Source organism: Myotis lucifugus, unplaced genomic scaffold, assembly GCF_000147115.1.
Source record: "Myotis lucifugus unplaced genomic scaffold, Myoluc2.0 scaffold_1663, whole genome shotgun sequence".
Taxonomy (NCBI): domain Eukaryota; kingdom Metazoa; phylum Chordata; class Mammalia; order Chiroptera; family Vespertilionidae; genus Myotis; species Myotis lucifugus.
Genome location: NW_005872711.1, coordinates 32544 through 37838, shown reverse-complemented (window position 1 = coordinate 37838; position 5295 = coordinate 32544). Strand labels below are relative to the sequence as shown.

Sequence of the window (5295 nt, the reverse complement as noted above, 5' to 3'; positions counted from 1 at the left end):
CGACCATAACTCTCCCCTGATGCAGAGCAGGGTTGCCGGGCAGGGAACACAGGCGACTTCCCATCGCTTGCTCTCTGCTCCCAGAGAACCCCTGGAGCCCTGAGGTCAGGGATCTTTTGTCTGTGCCTTCAGGCTCCACCCCAGAACAACCCCCTCCCGCCGCGCCCCCCCTTCCCACACACACTTCTCTAGCTGAGTGACCTTTCTGAGCCCAGGGCCGGTCTGGCTCCAGGGAAGGGCCTCGCTTGGCCTGGGAAAATAGGTCCCGATGTACCAAATTCAGACCCTGCACCGTGGTAAGGTTGGTTAGGCTGGGAGCTCAGAGGCAGGAGGCCACCGAGGCTCCCGCTATGCCCTGGGCGTGTGGCAGGGGCCCACTTGCTGCTGTTTCATTTTGCAGGGATGGAGTTTGGGGGACACTTTTCTTTCCCCCCAAACTTGGCTGTGGTGGAAGCCTGTTGAAAAAGTAACGGTAAAGCCCGGCCAGTGTGGCTCAGTGGTTGAGCGTCAAACCTATGAACCTGGAGGTCATGGTTTGATTCCCCGTCAGGGCACCTGCCTGGGTTGTGGGCTCGATCCCCAGTGTGGGGCGTGCAGGAGGCAGGCGATCCGTGGTTCTCTCTCATCATTGATGCTTCTATCTCTCTCTCCCTCTCCCCTCCCCTCTGAAGTCCATAAAGGTAGATATTTTTAGAAGTAACAGTAAAATCCAGGCCGAAGGGACAGAGAGTCCCCCGATGCAGGCATGAAAGGAGGCAGAACCCCCAAATTGGCTCCAGAGAACCCAGAGCCAGTTCCCGGCAGCCTCTGGACAAGTTTTCCCTGATGCTGATTGCTCCACGAGCGACGCTGGCCTTTTCCCGCTGACTTCTCTGTCTCCTATTTCTAAACCCACGTTTAAAATATTGCCGTGTGGACACCATCTTACAGTGGTGACTTTGGCTACCTGGTGACAGGCGGCATCCGTGGATTTATTTCCAGAGGGGCCAGGAGCTCCCCTCTGGTTCCCCCAAACAGCTGGCATTTCTCTGATTAAAAAAATAAATCGATCTCTGCAAACCCTGGGGCTGGCTGGAGCATCATGAGTTGCTATGGTAACAGGACAAAATAATCAGAGGGCTGTTTAGCTCCCATAGGCTGAGCCTGCACAGAGGTTGGGTTCTTTTTTGTTTATGCTCCCGGTTGCATGTGGCGCATTTAGTCCATGCTCAGCCCTGCGCGTGGGGCAAGGAGCAGTGCCACCCAAGGGGGCGGGGGGCGGGGAGACCCTGGGGTTTGTTGAGCACCTGCTGCATGACAGACCCGCGCCCGTGCGCTTCCTCACAGTGAACCCTTACGAGTCTGACCCAGGCGAGGCCACCCGTTTTACAGGTCAGGAGATCAAACTTCAACACGACCTGATCGTTTTCTGTGGGGAAGGGAAGAGCTGGGTTTCCAGCCTGGGCCTGGAGCTAGGCTGGTGCTCACCCAGGTTTCCACCGTGTGGCTTCTCCCTAGGACAGTGTCAGGCACAGGGAGACATGCTTAAGGATGGCTCATCTCGCCTTCCCCCCCGGAAGTGGTCTGACCACAGTGCCGTGTAGTCTATGGGGTGGCGTTCTGGAGCTGCCCTGTCCCACGGGGCAGGAGCTCTTACTCCTTTATCTGTAGCATTAACCGCGCTTGGCCAACGTGCTCTGGGTGTGCAGTGACCACCAGGTGTGGGTGACCGAGGCCTGTCCCCACACATCAGCAGCAAGCCGTTTGGCGGAGAGGTGGTCGTGCCTCCATCCACGTGCTCAGCAGGTGTTGAGTACCTGCCTTGGGCCAAGCTCTGTGTCCGGCACGGGGACGGGATGCTTGGGGCAGAGTTGCATTCTGGGTACTCCCAGGTAGTGGAGAAATGATGAGCCAGGCCATCCCCAGCAGCGGTGACCAGGGGGGCTGGCACATAGTAGGTCCAGCACAGGTATCTGTTAGATGCTTGGATGACGGCCAGACAAGATGCGTGAGCATGAAAAGCCATTCTCAGGAAAAGACAGTGCACTTGAGGTGCCGAAGGCTCTCCTCCCACACACATGCCTCATCGGGACAGTGAGGGTGCAGGCTCTGATGGAGGAGAGCAGGTAAGGTTCCCCGTGGGCCTGGGAATGAGGGCGTTCTAGGCCGAGGCCGGCAGGAGGGAGGCCCAGCAGGCACTCAGGGTAGGGGCGCAGGAGCTGGAAGAGAGGGCCAGGGCCGGGTCACCGAGGCGCCGACAGGTGGGGTGAGACGTCCACTGGAATCAGTGGGCAGTGGGAGCCGCTGCAGGTCACGGAGCAGGGACTGGTGGAGGCTGAGGCAGCGGTTGGAGAAAACCTTAGTCCCGTAGAGCAGCGGTTGCCAACCGGTGGTCCGAAAGGTTGGTGACCACTGCCATCGAGGACCAAGCGGAAGGGCTGGGTGGAGTCAGGGCGCACACCAGTTTGACTGACTGATTGAGCCAAAGAACCCAGACCCGAGTGAACCTCAATCCAAGCCTCCTCCCCTTCAGAATGTTGTGAGTGTGATTCCTGTCTGTATCCTTTAAAAGGCCCAGGGGCCCAGCTGGCATGGTCCAGTGGTTGAGCATTGACCTATGAACCAGGAGGTCACGGTTCAATTCCCAGCCTGGATTGTGGGCTCGATCCCCAGTGGGGGGTGTGCATGAGGCAGCCGATGAATGATTCTCCCTCATCATTGATGTTTCTATCTCTCTCTCTCCATCTCCCTTACTCTCTGAAATTAGTAAAAATTATATGTTGTTTCTTTAAAGGCCCAGGGCATATAAGCTATTTCAGAAAGATTTCCCTCTCAAAAGCCAGGATTACAGAGACACCCCTCTTGGATGTACAGGGCGCACATCCGTCGTCCGGCTAATCCCCTTAGGCCGTGCGTCCTCCGTGCGGCAGGCACTAGGGGGACAGGTCCAGCTGTGTCCGGCTCAGAGGCGGCTGTGGCCCTGGAGCTGTGAAGACTCGGCTCACGGACCTCCGCTCACCCTGAGCCCTGGGGGTGCTCGGCCACCTCCTCCAGGCTGGACACTCCCACCCACCCACACAGGCCCGGGGCCCTGGAGACTCCGGAGGGTCGGGCAGTGAACAGGAGTGTCTGTGTCTCTCTGACCAGCCGTGGTTGGGGGCAGCTAGCCAGGCCCCAGGGGGCTGGAGAACCAGACTCTGAGGACTGAGCCCCAAACCCTGTCATTGGGGGTAGCCCCTCTCCACAGACGGCCCCCTTCATTCCTTCCCTCTCTCCTGCAAGTGCATGCTGCCCCCACATCATAGGGGGCGGCGATCTCATCCTTTTCCCCTAAATCCGGGCTGGCCTTGGTGGCTTCCTTGACCAGGAGAAGGCCATGGGAGTGACGGGGGACCCTGGGGGTAGCTGGTAGGAAGCCTGCAGCTCCCTCCGGGGACTCTGGGGACGCTCGCTCTGAGGGAGTCCACCATCACGCAAGGAATGCGACCTCCACGCTGCAGGAAGGGGATGAACACGTAAGGAGCCTACTGTGTGCTGGGCCAGCGCCGGGGACAGACCCAGGGGCCGGGAGTGCCGCTCACATTTTCCTGTGTGGCCCACCCCAGACACTCCCTCGGGGCCGGGCCTGGGAGTGAGCGTCAGTGTCCCTCCCACTCCCCAGGTGATGCCAGTGTTCCGTGTAGGTGGAGACGGAGCTTAAACCCTCCTGCAGGGCTGCCCCTCCCCTCGCGGGATGGGGCAGATCCGTGGCCCTTTGGTGCCTTTAGGTCATGAAAGTCATATGGCGCCTGGAAGCCACACAGCATCGATTCAGCTACTTCAGGGCCAGGATAACAGAACCTGGGAACTCGCTCCAGAATGAAGGTTCTCCCTCCCTCCCTCCAAACCTGCCACAGGTGGGAAACCTGTGTCGGGGTGGGTACCGTTACTGCCCCCACCCCCACCCCCGGCACAGACAGGAGGAGATGCAGAGCCAGGGGGGCTCGGCCGCGAGGCAGAGGGGCCAGGAGGGGAGCCCCATCTGCTAACCACTGGGCCATCCTTTCGTATCACCTACCACCTCAAGGAGCAGTCCAGATTCGGGGAGCGGAGCAGTGAGATAACCAGGGATCCTCATGGGTCATCTTCAGGACTTATGGGTCCTGCTAGGTACACACAGCGTTGGGCTTGTGTGCATTTTAAACAAGTCGTTAAAGAGGTCTGCTGAGCAGGGGTCACAGCTGAGTGGCTTAAAACGACAGACGTTTAATCTCTCCCAGTTCTGCCGGCTATAAGGCGGAATCCAGGTCCGCGGCCGAGGTCTCTGTGGGCTGCAGGGGGCGCGCACTCCATGCCTCTCCCTAGCTCCATAGCGCTGCCGGCAGCCCTCGGCCTTCCTGCTCATAGACACATCCCTCCATCGTCACTCAGCGCTCTTCCTGTGTGGACACCAGCCCTGCTGGGTGAGAGCCACCCTCGTGACTCAGCTGGGTGATGTCTGAGATCCCGTTTTCAACGTTCCCAGGTACCAGGAGTTAGGAGCCGCATGTCTTTCTGGGAGACACAGTTCAACCTGTAACAGGGTCTGGCCACTGGTCTTAGAGAAGCAGCAGACAGATCACTCGTCTCAGCCTCAGTTTCATCACCTGTGAAATGGGGACAAAACTCAGAAAATGTCTCCCGGGAGCCAGGCCCTCCCCGCTTGGAGCGCTGGGGACCAGGGGGTCACAGGCCCTGCTGTGGCCCGATCCATGGCAAGGTGGAGGTCAACCCAGGTGCCCTGGGAGCCCCGAGGGGGCACCAGCCCAGCTCCCGGGTCAGGGAAGGCTCCTGGACCTGTGAACTGGGCTGAGTTTGCAGGAGGCACAGCCATTAAACACACAAAGGGAGACGTTCCATATGGAGGGAACGCATGCACAGAGGCTCAAAGTGGGCCTGGGCTGGGAATAGTGTCTCCTGTTGCGGGTGGGGGTTGGAGGTACCCATGTGGTTGGGCCAAGGGTGGGGAAGGAGTGGAGATGAAACCAGGGAGTGGGGGAGGGGGATGAGGGGGTGCAGGCAGGTGACTCCATAGGCTGAAGCAAGGGGTGAGGGGCTGGGGGACTCGCAGAGCAGGGCCTGGCCTGGAGGGGCCGCACAGCCCTGAGCCCACCTCCGCTTAGCCCTGCAGACACACAGGCCGGCCGCGGCTTCTTCCGGGATTTCCAGAAAACGGAAAGTTGGATTTGTGCGCGCAGTCTGGATTTTCACATCCTGGCAACCAATTAATTTCTTTTAACAAACCAGCCAGCCAGTAGATGTGAGCTGTTTCAGTTACTGTATCAGTTGGGTGACTTA

General features: G+C 59.2%; 1 protein-coding gene across 1 annotated transcript in view; it reads left to right on the top strand.

The window, feature by feature from the left end:
• CUNH14orf132 (chromosome unknown C14orf132 homolog) overlaps nucleotides 1–5295 on the top strand; it is a 19961-nt gene that overhangs the window by 732 nt on the left and 13934 nt on the right. The gene's annotated exons all lie outside the window — the stretch shown is intronic.